Source organism: Hypanus sabinus, chromosome 7 (assembly GCF_030144855.1).
Source record: "Hypanus sabinus isolate sHypSab1 chromosome 7, sHypSab1.hap1, whole genome shotgun sequence".
Taxonomy (NCBI): domain Eukaryota; kingdom Metazoa; phylum Chordata; class Chondrichthyes; order Myliobatiformes; family Dasyatidae; genus Hypanus; species Hypanus sabinus.
In genome coordinates this window covers 96,862,484-96,881,901 of record NC_082712.1, presented here as the reverse complement: position 1 = coordinate 96,881,901, position 19,418 = coordinate 96,862,484, and the positions used below count along the sequence as shown (strand labels likewise).

The window sequence follows — 19,418 nt, the reverse complement described above, 5'->3', positions numbered from 1 at the left end:
ACTGAGCAGAGTACTGCAAGGGGGGCCTGACCAAGGTCTTGTATAGCTATAACAATACTGCTCGGTTCTTGTGCTCAATCCCACGGTTGACGAATGTCAACACACTATACACAATAGGCACATGGACTGTACAAAAATGAAGGGTTATAATGGCATGGGAGCATTAGATTGATTTTACAGCAAGTTAAAAGATTGGCACAATAAAATGGGCTGAAGGGTCTTTAGTGCGCTGTACTGTTCTATGTTCTAGTCCATCGATTTCTGCTGTTGACCCTTATGATGCCAGGGAATTTTTAAAAATGAAAATCCACTTGACATTGTGAAAAAAAAGGGCCAAGATTTAATGTATCCAAAGAACATTTATCAAGAGGTCATTTGTTAAGGGTGAAGGGTGAAAAGTTTAAGGGGAACATGAGGAAATATCTTCACTCAGAGGGTGGTGAGAGTGTGTAATGAGCCGCCAGCAGAGGTGGTGCATGTAAGCCTGCTATCAATGTTTAAGAGAAGTTTGGATAGGGTCATGGATGGTAGGGAATGGAGGGCTATGGTACAGGTGCAGGTCAATGGAAGTAGGCAGATTAAATGGTTTGGCATGGACTAGATGGGCCAAATGGCTTGTTTCTGTGCTGTACTTCTCTACGATATTTCCTCCAGTAGTGTAGCATTCCCCAGTACTGGAGAGCCAGTTTGGGTAGTTGCTGGAGTCTCCTGAACTGGACAAGAAGGGTATCTTATTCAGCTACTACTGATACCATCGAGACAGAGGACAGGTAAGAGTCTTTATGTTGTTTGGTGTATAGGTCAGAACAGCTTCTGCTCCATGTTGTGGTACTGCAAGGGTGATAATTGGACAAACTGTAAACAATCTCCATGTCAAACCATGTCGCAGTTTCTCTGGATTCTTATCCCAGAGGAAAGAAGGAGTTAGTTTTGGCCAGTCCTATGGACAAGTTGATAGGGTGGTTAATAAGGTGTATGGTGTGCTGCCCTTCATTAGGCAGGGGTTGAATTCAAGAGTTGGGTGGCAATGTTGCAGCTCTGTAAAACCACACTTGGGAGTACAGTGTTCAGCCTGGTCATTACATTACAGGAAGAATGTAGAAGCTTTAGAGAGAGTGCAAAGATTTACCAGGATGCTGCCTAAATTACAGAGAGAATGTCTTATCAGAGTAAGTTGAGAAAGCTGGGGCTTTTCTCTGGAGAGGAGGATGAATGGTGACTTGATAAGAGATATACAAGTTAATAGGAGGCTTAGATGATAAAGTCTTGATGAAGGGTCTTGGCCTGAAATGTCAACTGTTTACTCTTTTCCAATGATGCTGCCTGACTTGCTGAGTTTCTCCAGCATTTTGTGTGTGTTCCTTTGGATTTCCAGGATCTGCAGATTTTCTCCTGTTTGAGAGGCATAGATTGAGTGGATAACAGACCTTTTTGTCAGGATGAAAATGGCTAATATGAGGGGGCATTGTTTTAAGGCAATTGGAAGTAAGTTTCTATTTAAAAGTGGTAGATACATGCTACTGCCAGGATGGTGATAAAGGCAGGTATATTAAAGACATCTAAGGCACATGGATGCTGGGGAAAAAAAAATTGAGGGCCATGTGAGGAGGGCGGGCTAGATTGATTTTAGAGTAGGTTAAAAGGTCAGTACAACATGGTGGGCCAAAGGGCCTGTACTAATCTATGTTCTGTGTTTTTGCCATCAAGTCCCTATAGAGTGGGTGCTGGGGAGAGGGCAGGAGCCAGACAGCAGAGGGGCTGCTAATCATTGAGGTGAGTGTTATCTCAAGGTTTCCCTCAGAAACTTACAGATAACTCACTAAAACAAACAGGTAAACTGGGAGCCCCCACCATCTTGTGTCCTCTGATTGGTTGCATCACATGATCCTCCCCTCCCTGCCTGTGGTTGGCTGCTGGGTCCCTCCTCACAAGACCTGCTGATTGTACAGTGAGCAACCACTGTTTGCTAACTGAATGATCTGTAAACTTTGGCCAGACATTCTTTATTCCCCAACTAATCCTCTAGTTACTGTTATTGAGGGCCTTCGAACCACACTGCCTAGCATCCCGATTTAACCTTGGCCTAATCACAGGACAGTTTACAAGGACCAATTAACCTACCAATTGATACATCTTCGGACTGTGGGAGGAAACCCACACGGTTATGGGAAGAATGTACAAGTTCCTTACAGACAGTGGCGGGGTTATTGGTGGGTTATTTGCCCGTTGCAAGTTCTGCCAGGGAGTCAGAAAACTGACTGCAGTTTGGGGTGGGCGGGGTGTGTGTGTGTAGGTGTAGGCCTCAGTTAGTCTTGATAGACCATGGATTGGTGCCTTGGAAAGTTTCCAGGGCGCAAAAAAAATGGAAGACTGGCAGTTGCCCAAGCTGCAAGTCTCCCCTCTCCATGCCACCGATGGCATTAGGACCCATACAGCTTGGCACTGGTGTCGTCGCAGAGCAATGTGTGGTGAAGTGCCTTGCTCAAAGACACACACGCAGCCACAGCCAAGGCTCGAACTAGTGACCTTCAGATAACTAGACGGATGCCTTAACCACTTGGCCACGCGCCAACACTGGGGTTGGGTAGAGAACGGGTTACTGGGAAACATGGGGGAAATAGAAACATAGAAAATAGGTGCAGAAGTAGGTCATTCGGCCCTTCGAGCCTGCACCACCATTCAGTATGATCATGGCTGATCCTCCAACTCAGAACCCTGTACCTGCTTTCTCTCCATACCCCCGATCCCTTTAGCCACAAGGGCCATATCTAACTTCCTCTTAAATATAGCCAATGAACCAGCCTTAACTGTTTCCTGTGGCAGAGAATTCCACAGATTCACCACTCTCTCTGTGAAGAAGTTTTTCCTCATCTCGGTCCCAAAAGGCTTCCACTTTATCCTTAAACTGTGACCCCTCATTCTGGACTTCCCCAACATCGGAAACAATCTTCCTGCATCTAGCCTGCCCAATCCCTTTAGAATTTTATACGTTTCAATAAGATCCCCCCTCAATCTTCTAAATTCCAGTGAGCATAAGCCTAGTCGATCCAGTCTTTCTTCATATGAAAGTCCTGCCATCCCAGGAATCAATCTGGTGAACCTTCTCTGTACTCCGTCTATAGCAAGAATGTCTTTCATCAGATTAGGGGACCAAAACTGCACACAATACTCTAGGTGCGGTCTCACCAAGGCCTTGTACAACTGCAGTAGAACCTCCCTGCTCCTGTACTCAAATCCTTTTGCTATGAATGCCAACATACCATTTGCCTTCTTCACCGCCTGCTGTACCTGCATGCCCACCTTCAATGACTGGTGTACAATGACACCCAGGTCTTGTTGCATCTCCCCTTTTCCTAATCGGCCATCGTTCAGATAATAATCTGTTTTCCTGTTCTTGCAACCAAAATGGATAACCTCACATTTATCCACATTAAATTGCATCTGCCATGAATTTGCCCACTCACCTAACCTATCCAAGTCACCCTGCATCCTCTTAGCATCCTCCTCACAGCTAACACCGCCACCCAGCTTCATGTCATCCGCAAACTTGGAGATGCTGCATTTCATTCCCTCGTCTAAATCATTAATATATATTGTAAACAACTGGGGTCCCAGCACTGAGCCTTGCGGTACCCCACTAGTCACTGCCTGCCATTCTGAAAAGGTCCCGTTTACTCCCACTCTTTGCTTCCTGTCTGCCAACCAATTCTCTATCCACATCAATACCATACCCCCAATACTGTGTGCTTTAAGTTTGCACACTAATCTCCTGTGTGGGACCTTGTCAAAAGCCTTTTGAAAATCTAAATATACCACATCCACTGGCTGTCCCCTATCCACTCTACTAGTTACATCTTCAAAAAATTCTATAAGGTTCGTCAGACATGATTTTCCTTTCACAAATCCATGCTGACTTTGTCCGACGATTTCACCTCTTTCCAAATGTGCTGTTATCACATCTTTGATAACTGACTCTAGCATTTTCCCACCACTGATATCAGATTAACCGGTCTATAATTCCCCGGTTTCTCTCTCCCTCCTTTTTTAAAAAAGTGGGGTTACATTAGCCACCCTCCAATCCTCAGGAACTAATCCAGAATCTAAGGAGTTTTGAAAAATTATCACCAATGCATCCACTATTTCTTGGGCTACTTCCTTAAGCACTCTGGGATGCAGACCATCTGGCCCTGGGGATTTATCTGCCTTTAATCCCTTCAATTTACCTAACATGTATTTCCCTCAGTTCCTCCATCTCACTAGACCCTCAGTCCCTTACTATTTCCGGAAGATTATTTATTTCCTCCTTAGTGAGGACAGAACCAAAGTAGTTATTCAATTGGTCTGCCATGTCTTTGTTCCCTATGATCAATTCACCTGTTTCTGACTGTAAAGGACCTACATTTGTCTTGACCAACCTTTTTCTTTTCAAGTATCTATAAAAGCTTTTACAGTCAGTTTTTATGTTCCCTGCCAGCTTGCTCTCATAATCTTTTCTCCCTTTCCTAATTAAGCCCTTTGTCCTCCTCTGCTGGTCTCTGAATTTCTCCCAGTCCTCAGGTGTGCTGCTTTTTTTTTTGCTAATTTATATGTTTCTTCTTTGGACTTGATACTATCCCTAATTTCCCTTGTTAGCCACGGGTGCACTACCTTCCCTGGTTTATTCTTTTGCCAAACTGGGATGAACAATTGTTGTAGTTCATCCATGCGATCTTTAAATGCTTGCCATTGCATATCCACCGTCAACCCTTTAAGTATCATTTGCCAGTCTATCTTAGCTAATTCACATCTCATACCTTCAAAGTTACCCTTCTTTAAGTTCAGAACCTTTGTTTCTGAATTAACTATGTCACTCTCCATCTTAATGAAGAATTCCACCATATTATGGTAATTCTTACCCAAGGAGCCTTGCACAACAAGATTGCTAACTAACCCTTCCTCATTGCTCAATACCCAATCTAGAATGGCCTGCTCTCTAGTTGGTTCCTCGACATGTTGGTTCAGAAAACCATCCCGCATACATTCCAAGAAGTCCTCTTCCTCAGCACCCTTACCAATTTGGTTCACCCAATCTATATGTAGATTGAAGTCACCCATTATAACTACTGTTCCTTTATTGCACGCATTTCTAATTTCCTGTTTAATGCCATCCCCAACCTCACTACTACTGTTAAGTGGCCTGTACACAACTCCCACCAGCATTTTCTGCCCCTTAGTGTTATGCAGCTCTACCCATATCGACTCCACATCCTCCAGGCTAATGTCCTTCCTTTCTATTGCATTAATCTCCTCTCTAACCAGCAATGCTACCCCACCTCCTTTTCTTTCCTGTCTATCCCTCCTGAATATTGAATATCCCTGGATGTTGAGCTCCCATCCTTGGTCACCCTGGAGCCATGTCTCTGTGATCCCAACTATATCATATTCATTAATAACTATCTGCACATTCAATTCATCCACCTTGTTACGAATGCTCCTCGCATTGACACACAAAGCCTTCAGGCTTGTTTTTAAAACACTCTTAGCCCTTATACAATTATGTTGAAAAGTGGCTCTTTTTGCTTTTTGCCCTGGATTTGCCTGCCTGCCACTTTTACTTTTCACACTACTTTTTGCTTCTACCCTCATTTTACACCCCTCTGTCTCTCTGCACTTGTTCCCATCCCCCTGCCACATTAGTTTAAAGCCTCCTGAACAGCAGTAGCAAATGCTCCCCCTAGGACATTTGTTCCAGTCCAGCCCAGGTGCAGACCGTCTTGTTTATATTGGTCCCACCTCCCCCAGACCTGGTTCCAATGCCCCAGAAATTTGAATCCCTCCCCCTTGCACCATTTTTCAAGCCACGTATTCATCTGAAATATCCTCCTATTTCTACTCTGACTAGCACGTGGCACTGGTAGTAATCCAGAGATTATTACCTTTGTGGTCCTACTTTTTAGTTTATCTCCTAACTCCCTAAATTCACCTTGTAGGACCTCATCCCGTTTTTTACCTATATCGTTGGTACCTATGTGCACCACGACCACTGGCTGTTCACCCTCCCATTCCAGAATGTCCTGCAGCCGCTCAGAGACATCCTTGACCCTTGCACCAGGGAGGCAACATACCATCCTGGAGTCTTGTTTGCAGCCGCAGAAACGCCTATCTATTCCCCTTACAATCGAATCCCCTATCACTATAGTTCTCCCACGCCTTTTCCTTTCCTCCTGTTCCGCAGAGCCACCCATGGTGCAATGAACTCGGCTGCTGCTGCCTTCCCCTGATGAGACATCTCCCCCAACAGTATCCAAAACAGTATATCTGTTTAGGAGGGCGATGACCTCAGGGGACTCCTGTACTACCTACCTACTGCTACACTGTCCAGTGGCCACCCCTTCCCTTTCTCCCTATGTAGCCTTTATCTGCGGTGTGGCCAACTCACTGAACGTACTATTCACGACTTTCTCAGCATCGTGGATGCTCCAGTATGAATCCAATCGCAGCTCCAGACGCTTAATGTGGTCTGCCAGAAGCTGCAGTTGGACACACTTTCTGTACACAGTTGTCAGGGACACTGGAAGTATCCCTGATTTCCCACATGCTGCAGGATGAACTAACCACGGGGCCGATCTCAGCTGCCATGACCTACCCAATATTTGCCTCAACTTTTGAAACTTTCTCCTTTGAAAGGAACTTGCCTGGCCTTAGCTCACTTGGAGTGAAGCTCGTCCTCTGCCTCTTCTCGTCAAAGCCTCAAATCTCCACTCCTTCACTGGCCCACTCACTCACTGGCCGCTTTCCATGTGACTGATGGGATTGCTCCACAAATTGTTCTTCACTTGATGCACTGTGTTGCAAGAACAAACACGTGAATGGCATGGTAGCAAAGCGGCTAGCCCAGGGGTTCCCAACCTGGGCTCCACACACCTCTCAGTTAATGGTAGGGGTCACGGCATAAAAAAGGTTGGGAATCCCTGGACTAGTGCAATGTTTTATAGTGCAAGCAATCAGGGTTCAATGCCTGCCGCTGCCTGTAAGGAGTTTGTACATTCTCCCTGTAACCCTGTGGGTTTCCTCCAGGTGCTCCAGTTTCCTTCCCATTTGGAGAGCATACATACAGTTGTGGGCATGCTGCATTGGCATTGAAAGCATGGCAACACACAGGCTGCCCCAGCACAATCTCAAACTGTATTGGTCATGGTTGAACAAACATGCAAGTTTTGATGTTCATGCAGTGAATGTGAACATGACAAACAACCTACCGGATTACTGGAGCATATGGAAGGCAGAGCGGAAATCTTCTCACTCAAAGTAGGTAGAATAAAGAGCTGATTATCATCTCCAGGAGGAGACAGCTGGAGGTCCTTGAGAGAGGACTGAGGTGGAGGGGGCAGCAGTTTTAAACTGCTTGGCTTTCATATATCAATGACCAGCATGCAAGCACCGTCACAGAGAAGGCATAGCAACACCTCTGCTTCCTTGTGTAGATTCAGCAAGTCACCAACAACTTTGACAAAATTCTATAGATGCAGAGTGGAGAGAATCCCGACTGTTTGCGTCATGGCCTGGTATGGAGACTCCAATGCCCAGGAATGGAAACGATTACGGAACGTGGTGGATGCAGCCCAGTCCATCACGGGCAAAGCCCTCCCCACCACTGAACACATTTACAAGGAGTCCTGCTGCTGGAATCAGGATCCATCATCAAGGACCTCCACCACCCAGGCCTTGCTGTCTTTTTGCTACTGCCCTTGAGGAGGGGGTACAGGAGCCTTTAGGTCCCACACCACCAGTTCAGGAACAATTATCACCTGACAACCATCAGGCTCCTGAACCGACGTGGATAACTTCACTCACATCAACTCTACGACCTAGAGCCCAACTTTCAAGGACTCCACAACTTGTTTTTTGTCGTGCAGTTTGTCTGCTTTTGCACATTAGGAGTTTCTGGTCATGTATCAATTGTAATGTATTTACAATTTACAATGTATTTAATGTATAATTGTATTTATTGCTTTCCTGTAAATGCCTGCAAGAAAATTAATCTTGTGGTAGCATATGGTAATGATGATATATTTTGGGAGATCAGGGAATCGAGGGCTAATGAACTTGCATAGGAAAGGACACAGGGCCAGGAGCAGATTTGCCATGATCATTAATTGGTGGGCAGATGCAAGTGGCAAAGAGAACTATTCCTATCTTCAGATATTCTCAGGGAAAATCTTTAAAAAAGAAAATAAAATCAAAATTCCAACCACAGTTTTAACAATAAGACAATGTTGATTCTAGGTTTTGCCTGAGCCCCAACAAAATAGACCGCAAGATATAGGAGCAGAATTAGGCCATTTGGCCCATCGAGTCTGCTCCACATACTGATTGAGATACAGTGTGGAGCAGGCGCCCCTGGCCCTTCAAGCTGTGCCACCCAGCAACCCCCGATTTAACCCGAGCCTAATCACGGGACAATTCACAATGACCAAGTAACTGGTACGTCTTTGGACTGTGGGAGAAAACTGGGGCACGATGAGGAATCCCAAGTGTCACTGGGAGAATACACAGACTCCTTACAGGCAGTGGCAGGGTTCGCTGGTACTGTAAAGTGTTGTGCTAACCACTACACTACCGTGCCAGGGTTGTTCCCTCTCTATAGGAGGCCAATCAGCACATTGTTTACAGGTACAGGCGGGTGCGAGGGTGCATTTGCAGAGGGGTGAGAGTCACAGTTGTTGCGACTCGGCTGTCCACCAGCCCATCTCTGATGCATTGGGAGTGGAAAACAGCGGCTCACAGTCAAAAACACTCACCGACTCAGACAGCAAGTCACCTGCAAACCAGAATCAACTGGATGGAACTCGTTCAATTTTCCTTCAGCATTCAGAAGTTTATGATCAACAAACAAAAAGCCCTGCCCACAGCTGTGTTTTGTAGGTCAGCTAGCCCACCCACGCAGGGCAGCACCCAAAAGTAGGCGGGCTTCGAGTCAGGGCACCCTTTGATAAAACCGCAAGTCCTTGGGCTTGTGTCCAATGTCACTGGGCCAACTCTTTATAAATAAATGCGCTAAGGCTCAAGACTATAAATAATTGCGCCACTTTATAAATAAACACACTATTAAATGTAGCTGGAGGCCTGAACAGGGTCCTGCAACGTTGGGACAAGGGAGCCGGTGCCAGGATTCTGCATAGCTCCGGGGCAGACCCTCGATCTCAGCCGTGTTTCTAAGGTGGTGATGAGTCAGGCTGGGTTTTAAATTTTATACCCCCGTCCCCCACACTGATTGACACCACTCTGAATCAGGAGGCTAAGGGTTAAGGTCGCACATTTGAGACTCTGGAGCATGCCACCAATTAAAGTTACTGGTGTGGTGCTGTACTGTCAAAGGTCTCACTTCTTGGGTCGACAGTGACTGCATTTCATCAGCTCAAAAGCCCTTTGAGATGTGTGGAGGGATGACTTACTTACTGCCGATATGCCACTGGTGTTTAGGGCAGCAATGAAAGGTCCTCCATCTCTGTCTGTTCACACCATCACATACAGATGTGGAAGGATTCTTCATGCCGTTTCTGTATTTGCTTTGTTGTTAGTCCTGACCTGAGCCCCCAAACCTGGACCACTCTTAGGCTGGCCTTTAACCTTTGACCTGTCTGGCATAGATGACCCTACCAAGAGCCTAGCTCTCCAGGTCACACGCCTCCAAACCCAATGACAAGTCTGTGGCCCTTTGGAAGGGAATGATGACTACATCATGGAAATTTCACACAAGTAATGTAAACAGATACAGAGGAGATTGAATCAGAGAACAGTCTTTGGAGCTGGCAGGGTTTGCTGGACACTGGACTGAGCAAGTCTCCATGCCTGGTTTTAGAGAAAAAAAAACCCAAAACACACACCTATATTTTACTTAATAATGGGGAACCCAGCAGCCCAAGTCATTTCCCACTTCTCTGTAAGAAGTTTGTATGTTCTCCACACAATTTTCCTCCGCGTGCTCTGGTTTCCTCCCACATTCCAAAGACTGGTTAGGTTAATTGGATGGTGTAGGCTCGTTGGGCCATGCTGTATCTCTAAGAAAATAAATATTTATCCATCCATCAGATGTTGCAAGGACTAGATAGAGTAGATGTGGAGAGGATGTTTCCTATAGTGGGGGAGTCTAGGACCAGAGGACACAGAGTGGAAGTGGGGAGGATGTTTCCTATAGTGGAGGAGTCTAGGACCAGAGGATACAGATAGAGTGGATGTGGAGAGGATGTTTCCTATAGTGGGGGAGTCTAGGACCAGAGGACACAGAGTGGAAGTGGGGAGGATGTTTCCTATAGTGGAGGAGTCTAGGACCAGAGGATACAGATAGAGTGGATGTGGAGAGGATGTTTCCTATAGTGGGGGAGTCTAGGACCAGAGGACACAGAGTGGAAGTGGGGTGGATGTTTCCTATAGTGGAGGAGTCTAGGACCAGAGGATATAGATAGAGTGGATGTGGAGAGGATGTTTCCTATGGTGGGGGAGTCTAGGACCAGAGGGCACAGCCTCAGAATAGAGAGGTGTCCCTTTAGAACAGAGATGAGGAAGCATTTCTTTAGCCAAAGGGTAGTGAATCTGTGAAATTCTTTGCCACAGGCAGCTGTGGAGGCCAAGACATTGGGTATATTTAAGGCAGAGGTTTGTAGATTCCTGGTTAGTCAAGGTATGAGGGGATACAGGGAGAAGGCAGGAGATTGGGGCTGAGAGAGAAATGCATCAGATGTAATGAAATGGCAGAGCAGACTCAATGCACCAAATGGCCTAATTCAGCTGCTATATCTTCTGGTCTAATGTAAAAAATAAATTAACAAATAAAACAGTTATCTGGAAACAAGCCAGCTACTTAGTAAACCAGCCAGTTGCTGGGGGAAAAGGAAAAAAAAGACAGCAATTAGGTGTTTGTCAAAATCTGCTCATCTTTCCTTTCCACAGGAGCCTCAATGTCCCATCAGAACATTGCAAAGTACTCCAATCAACAAGCTACATAACATATGTAACATAAAATTAAAGAAAAAGTGAACTCTTCACTGATTCTCCGAGGGCAAGATGCTTCCTCAACAACTCTCCTCCGCTGTCCCATGTACGGTGTGGTATACACTCTCCTCCGCTGTCCCATGTACAGTGTGGTATACACTCTCCTCCGCTGTCCCATGTACAGTGTGGTATACCTGCACTGACCCTCAACAACTCTCCTCCTCTGTCCCATGTACAGTGTGGTATACCCGCACTGCCCCTCAACAACTCTCCTCCGCTGTCCCATGTACAGTGTGGTATACCCGCACTGCCCCTCAACAACTCTCCTCCTCTGTCCCATGTACAGTGTGGTATACCCGCACTGCCCCTCAACAACTCTCCTCCTCTGTCCCATGTACAGTGTGGTATACCCGCACTGCCCCTCAACAACTCTCCTCCTCTGTCCCATGTACAGTGTGGTATGCACTCTCCTCCGCTGTCCCATGTACAGTGTGGTATACCCGCACTGCCCCTCAACAACTCTCCTCCTCTGTCCCATGTACAGTGTGGTATACCCGCACTGCCCCTCAACAACTCTCCTCCTCTGTCCCATGTACAGTGTGGTATACCCGCACTGCCCCTCAACAACTCTCCTCCTCTGTCCCATGTACAGTGTGGTATGCACTCTCCTCCGCTGTCCCATGTACAGTGTGGTATACCCGCACTGCAGCTGCTCCAGAGCACAGTGGCCTCACTGCTGGGCTTTACCAGGCCTTGTCAACAAGGCAACAATAACTGTTGAAGACCACAGTGAAAAAGGAGAGGTGGCATGTTAGCTTAACAGTTGGCATAAACCCAATTACAGCTCCAGTGATCCAGGTTCAATTAGACCATAAGCCTAAGGTAGGAGCTGAATTATGCCATTTGGCCCACCAAGTTTGCTCTGCCATTCCATCATGGCTGATCCATTTTCCCCTCCCAATCTCAGTCTCTCGCCTTCTCCCTGTATCCCTTCATGCCCTGACTAACCAAGAATCTATCATCCTCTGCCTTAAATATACCCAATGACTTGGCTCCAGCCGCTGTGGCAACAAACGTCACAGATTCACCATCTCCGTACTAAATGGACATTGAAAGGAGTTTGTACATGGTCACAGCTGCGTGCATCTCCTCCATGTGCTCCGCTTTCAAAGACACACAAGTTAGTAAGGTTAACTGGTCACAAGGGTTTACCCAGTGTGGGCTTGTCAGGCCTGAAGGGTCTGTCACTGTGCTGAGCTTGAAATAAATAAAAATTGATGGGAATGAGCAGTTTAAATGGTTGGCACAGAATAAATGGGCAGAAGGGCCTGTTTCTTTGTCTAAGGAGTGTTCAAGGGAAGTTCATCTGGAAGTGACAATATACATTTTAGCAAATTTTAAAACTGCTTGTTTTGCAAAGATTTCTCTGGTGACCCTTACACCAGAGAGGAAGTGATCATAACTGATCACCTCATTTACTCTGTGGTCAAAATGCACAAGCTGGCTAGCAAACCTGCCCAAGTACAGAAATAGTTCATTTGCCCCGATGGTCCTTGGGGTTCCCCATGGATGTGAAAAGGCAGCACTGTGGGACAAATGTGAATAAACATTTGTTACACCCTCAATGAAACAGGGAAAACAGGGCAAAGAGAATCCCGTCTGAGGCAGTGCCATTTATTTCAGTGGGGATCTTCCACTATTTTGTGGTGGCCCTGGGAGCGGAAAGGTGGGTATCCGATTCACTGCCGCCCGCAGTTTAATTTTACTTCCTCAAGCCACAGGATCTGAAACGCCAGGCATTCTGAAGCAGAGTGATTGATGGGACCTCCAGAGACTCATTTCCAAAGCAACACTTGCACAATTACATCCCAAACATTATTGTCGGAGCTCCTGAATGTCAGTGGAATATATAGGAGTTGGCAGCTTGACTAAAGGCACCAGAGTTCATTGAGATGACTAGCATCCTGCTCCGCTACTCTGCAGCAAAGGCAGATACTGCTGGTAAATCTCTGCATGGCAGGCAGCATTGGTGCAAAGCTAAAGAGAGACCGGCAGAACAGTTTGCCATTTTTGATTTGAGATTGAAAGCATTTGTTTCTTTCTCCTCCACAATCTCCTTTACTCTGTAGATTGGTCCTCCGCAGGCCCAAGTTTCTGTTGAAGTACCATTACTACACTTAAGTCATTGAAGAAGATTCTTTGCAATATAATCAATTGCAAGAATTGTGGCATTTTTAAAAGTCTGTCTTGGGTGGTGCTGAGATGCAAACCTACCTCCTACGCAGCTTCTTTAGCAAGATCTGACCCACGTATGACACAGCAGCAGTTTTCAAAGTACAAAGTATATATACATTATACAAACTTGAGATTCATCTCCTTACAGGCAGACGCAACACAAAGAAACCTCGGACTATCAAACGCCCCATGTGCAGAGATCAAAACAAACAAATCGCGCCAACAATAGAAGTAACAAAATAGCACTCAGAACTGGAGTTTTACAGAAGACAAAGCTGGAGCAGGCAACAGCAGTTCGTCACAGAGCCGATGTGAAACACATCGCAGATGTGAAACACTTGTGAAATAAAATTTTTAGCAGCACACTTGGCCACCTCCTGGTTGGTATAGCGTACTAGGCCGTACTAGTTTTAATCATCTACACTATCCTCAAAAAAAGAAGCAGCTTTGGGCCTTGGTGAAGGAGACTACGAAGCCACAACTAAATCAATAAATATTTTAATGTACATAATTACATGGGTGGCAGAGTGCAGATGTCTCTACCAGAGGAGGTGTAAGGCACTCCTTCCCTCCACTACCCTGCAGGTCACCCTTGAGCAAGGTGTATCACCTGTTTAGCCCCCGATCAGGGTCATATGAAGCCATGGGAGCAGCCGGTGCAGATCACAAGTCCTGGTTATGTGACAATGACAATGGGAGAGCACTTTGGGATCTCCTTTAAGATCAGTTTTATACGTGTCTTTGAAATTTATATGTAAAATTCATCATTCATGTCAAATCAAATCAGCAAGTATTGTGCTGAGAACAGACCACAAGTGTTGCCACACTCCTGTGGCCAACACGACTTGCCCACAGCTTACTAACCCCAACCCGTACATCTTTGGAATAAGACCACAAGACAAGGGAGCAGAATTAGGCCATTCAGCCCATCAACTCTGCTCTGCCATTTCCCTCTCAACCCCAATCTTCTCCCTGTAACCTTTCACACCCTCAGTAATCTAGAAACTGTCAGCCTCCACCTTAAATATACCCAGTGACTTGGCCTCCGCAGCTGCCTGTGGTAATGAATTCCACAGACATGCTGCTCTAACCCTGTCCTGAAGGAGGGAGAGTTAGGATTTAGACCCAGTGTTAAACAAGGACCCTTAGGGCGGTAACGATGTAGTCATCCCTCTTTATGCTATGGACCAATACCATTAAGCAAGGATCCATGGAACCCCAGCTCTACCCAAGCTATTTATTCAGTTCTGTTTTTAAACCCACTTTCACTGCCCTTTCAGTACTACACTCCAGCTTCCTGTGCACAGGGAGAAATACCCATCCCTGTTTCCTTTTACAAGATTATCTAAAACTGATGTCTCGTACTGCCCAAGCTTTTCATCAGTGACAGGACATTTTCCTTGTCTATTCCATCAGATACTTTATAATATTGACCCCCCCCCCCCTTCAAACCTCTGTAGAACCCAGATATCTGCCGGATTTCACCCTCCCAAAAAAACAAAGACAACACAAAAATACATAATTGGCACACTTTATGAATCGATGCCAACTGCCCGAGACAAACTGCCCCTCCCCAACTAGCTGATGCTATTTAAAGGCAGCAGCTGTCCAGCAGGAAGACACCAAAGGCTCGTGCATTGCTGTTAGAGGCTGGGGTGATTTAATGCTTCACTCTAAGGGGGTGTGAAGGCCCCATGACCAGAGATCTTTTAAAGAGACACTGTCTTATGATCATGGAACATTGATTAAAATCCTGGTGACTTTAGCTCTTTCCTGACTGCTTACATCAAATAGTCAGTGACATTTCAGTGTTGCCTGTTAATTAGCTGTTTGCTGGATTTATTAAAATGGCAAATCATCACTGGTGTCCCAAGGAACAGTATCACTCATACATTCGATAGCCTTGTTTTTCCAAAGTCTTGACTTTACATTAATTATTAAAGTAATTTATTTTAATAATTAAAGTAACAACCTTAAGTCAAGGAAATAGCTAAATGGATGTTACTGAGAATGAGGCTTCCCCCACCCCTCCTCCAGAGTAAGAGGCTGAGGTTTAACCTCGTGGATGTTTATAATTTGAGGGGTTTAGATCATGTGAATGTTCCTTCTCCCATGACAAGAGATTTTAAAGGCAGATGGCGGAGATACAAAGATTTAAAGAGTACTGATAGATCAGTACAGCGGAGGAACAACGTTGTGCCGGGCCAGCTAAACAGCCGATCAAGACACCCAAACACTAATTCCTCCTACCTACACCATGTCCATATCCCTCCATCTTCCTCACATCCACACACCTATCCAAACATCTCCTAAAGGCCTCGCATGTATTTGCCTCCACCTCTACCAGGCATCCACCACTCAGTGAAAAACTTATCCCTCACATTCCCCTTGAATCTGCCCCTGCCATCACCTTCAATGCATGCCCTCTGGTATTACATTCTACCCCAGGTAACAGATACCCCATCTACTCTCTGTATGCCTGCCGTAATCTTACAAACCTCTATCAGAGCTCTCCTCAGCCTTTGTCACTCCGGAGTAAACAACCCGAGTTTATCCAGCCTCTCATGATAGTACACACCCACTAAACCAGGCAGCATCCTGGTAACCCTCTTCTGCTCCCTCTCCACAGCATTTTCCCCACACAGGCGTGGTGCCTTTATGGAATGAGCTGCCACAGGATGTGATAGATTGGATATAACTGAAGGCTATTTGGACAGGTACATGGGCAGAAAGATTATAGAGCAGGGATCCTCAGCCTGGGGTCCATGCTGGACAGTAATGGTCAGTAAGGGTGGGAACCCCTAACGTATAGGGATCAAGACCAAATGCAAGCGAATACCAAATACCAAGCAGGCACAGGGGAAAACTGCAGCAAGCCACAAAGTACTTTTCTGGGAATCTTGGTAGTTTACACCAGCATGTTATTTGATTGTAAAGGCCAGCACAAGTTGATGACCAAATTTCTCTAATTAGAGATGCCCATGTGCTCCACTTCCAATATGGGATGTGCAGACTAGGCCAGAACTAGGATTAGTAACAATTGATAGTTGGCATTTTAATGTAGAGCATTCCTGTGCTATACAATTAGACAATTTAAATTCAGTATACAGTGGTCAATAATTTTAAAACTGGTGAGTCAAGGGGTTAATTGGAAACTTTAGAACAGGGATTCCCAACCTGGGTTCCACGGACCCCTTGCTTAGTGGCATTGGTCCATGGCTTGAAATAGGTGGGAACCCGAGTTAGATGTTGGCTGCAAATCTGTACCACAGCATTTGTGACTGTGTCTCAGGACTCAACTAATCGATCTGACTGTATCCATCTACAATGCTTACTTCTCTGTAGTTCTTTCCTTTGCCCTCCTTCTCATTCTCTTCTTCTCTCCAACAACAATTATACAGTTTAACAGAATAAAAACACCACCAAATTCACATCTTGAAAGCCAGGTTTGAGGTTTTAGGAGAATATGAAAACGGGGGGGTCGGGGGGGGGGGGGGGAGAAGAGACAAGGAGACAAAAGGAATTTAGGAATTCAGGCAGCCAGTAGCACAATGAATATGCATCTTTCGTTCCGTTAAAATAAATCTCTCTTCCTCCCCTCTTCTTCTATTCCCCACTCTGGCCTCTCACCTGCCTATCACTTTCCTCTGGGGATCTGCTCCCCTTCCCTTTCTCCAATCAGATTCCTTCCTCTCTAGCTTTTTAGCTTTTCCACCCACATGGCTTCAACTATCCCTTTCTAGCCATTCTCCTTCAATTCAGTGAACACGAGGCAGATTAGCTCTTGGCCATACGGAGTACACACGAGCAGATTTCCACTATATTTACTACCGATCTGCTTGTCTCTCTCCACTGCAGGTTTCACCTTGGTTTGCAGCACTGCATTTTTGCTTTCTAACTTGATGAGGGTAATCTGCGAGTCTGGCTGACAGTCACAATCTGTTCTCCAGGATCTTAGAAGGAAGGTACAACTTAATTAGCTGCTGGCCTTGCTCTCGCTGAGGCAGGAGCAATACCCCTCTCTCCCTTGTTCAACAGAGAACATGTGAATGTCCAACTGCTGGGACGAACAGTGGTTTCTAATGGACTCTCGATCATGGTCTCTTTGGGGACTGTGATGGCTTGCATGGTGGGTGGGGGGGGGTTTGATACTTCTGCTAGAATGTAGGGGGAGGGCTAGTGCTTTGCTGTTGCTTGTGTGTGTGGGGGGAGGGGAGCTCTGGGGCTCTAACTTTCTCCTGTTATTCATTTTTTGGGGGGGTTTTCTGTTTTGATGATGTCTGTGAAGAGCAAGAATTTCAGGTTGTACATCTTCTCTGACCTTCAATAAACTGTTATTTTGTCTTTAAACAATTCATCACCAGCACTTGCTATTCTTCTAGTGATTACTGACTCACTGGCAGATGTGGCAAATCTGGTGACACTCACCTTGAGAGGGTAGAATTTGTGTCAAAGTCTCAGAGTCCTGGCCTTCCAACCTTGTACTATAGGCCGACGAACCCCAGCAGGTTAGAAAATTAACTCTGTCACGTCTTTCGAAACATTCAATGAAAAGCATCGCTTGCATCTACGACAACACAGTCTGAGGATGTGCTCAGGTAAGTGGCGCTAGGCTTCTGGCGCCAACATAGCGTGCCCGCGGCTTACTAACCCTAACCCGCATGTCCTCTGGCATGTGGGAGGAAACCCATGCAGTCACGGGGGGTGGGGGGGGGGGGAAGCACATAAACATTTTGAAGACGGTGGCAGGAATTTAACCCTGATCATGGTTGCTGGTACTGTAAAGCCTGACTCTGCTACCATGACGCCTATACCAAAGCACAGTTGCAGGGTCAGAGGAATACGACAGTGTTAAAGGAGGCGGCCTGCTCTCTGATACACAATTACAGATGTCCATAATTAAACAAGCAGAACCCCAGAGCTGGGAATGGGGCCCGGGAGAGATTCACTTACCCTGTCACTGGATCAGGACGATTTTGCAGTGTCAGGTTTGGTGCCTACTGCAGGTAACCCACATCTTCAGGAAGGCAGCGATCACTGATTGCGCAATGGACCACGAGACAGGAACTAATACAAGGCCAACCTTCTCACAACTCTCTTTAATGAGTTATATTAGCATTATTTACCAAGAAGTAAACGGCCAGGGCTAATTATAATCAGCAAGGAAGCAGAGGGAGGTAAAAGTAGAACGTTGCAGCTTTCTGAGCAAATTCTTTCCGGTGACTTAGCGGCACGGGATGTCATCGACACCGAGTGCACTGGGTCAGAAGCAGCTGACTCTCCTTGGGCTGCTCGTACAGAATCACCATCTCACGCTAAGTTTTCAGAATCAGGTCGAATGTCACCGGCATGTGTCGGGAAATTGCTTGTTTTGCAGCAGCAGTACACAATTATAGAAAAAAGTGACCTTACAGTATATACATTAAATAGTTAAATTAAAAAGTGGTACAAAAAAAAGCAGAGGGGTAGTGTTCATGGATTAAATGTCCATTCGGAAATGGGACGGCCGAGGGGAAAAAGCTGTTCCTGTGCGTCTTCAGGCTCCTGTACCTCCTACCTGATGATAGCAATGAGAAGAGGGCATGTCCTGGGTGGCAGGAATCCCGTCCAAATCCAGCTCCACAGTCCCCTCACCTTACGGAGGAAAACCTGCTGCTTTCTAGCTCTGCACCATGAATTAAAGGAATAAATCCACAGTTCCAGAGACACAGGTTCCAGCCTGATCCCCTGCCCCTGCTTGGTGATGTCCGTGTGGACTCTCACTCTTGTCTCAGTGACCATGCTGTCCAGTTTCCTTGCACTTGTCAAAACTGAGTGGGTTGATGGCTAACTGGTCACTGCAAAGAATCACTCCCACCCCAGTGTATACAGTCTGGGAAGAATAGAAAACTGTAATTAATGTAGAATTAGTGTAAGTGCTTGACAATTGGCACGGACTCAGTGGGGCAAAAGGTCACGTTTCCACGCTCTCTCTCTCTACGACTTGGCGACTCCAGATCGGTGCTTACATTGCTCTTTTTGCAAGTGTTTTTGTAAAATTCAAAGCAGCCAAACAGAAGGTTTCAACATGTATGTTAGAGTGAGTAGACATTTCCTCCAGCCCCCACAGACTACTCCCCATTCTGACCTTTTAACTGGCCTGTCATTTCCCCCTGGGTCCCCTCCTCCTTCCCTTTCTCATATAGTCCACTCTTCTCCTGCCCTCGATCTTT

At 46.0% G+C, this 19,418-nt stretch overlaps 1 protein-coding gene across 4 annotated transcripts in view; it reads right to left on the bottom strand.

The window, feature by feature from the left end:
* LOC132397019 (acetylcholinesterase-like) overlaps nucleotides 1–19,418 on the bottom strand; it is a 79,630-nt gene that overhangs the window by 47,037 nt on the left and 13,175 nt on the right. The window contains exon 1 of one of the 4 annotated variants that reach the window (XM_059975240.1): nucleotides 8,781–8,817. The exons of the other annotated variants lie outside the window; for them this stretch is intronic. The gene's annotated coding sequence lies outside the window, so the exon portion shown is untranslated. Of the gene's footprint in view, nucleotides 1–8,780; nucleotides 8,818–19,418 lie in introns of those variants that run through there. 4 annotated transcript variants of the gene reach the window in all.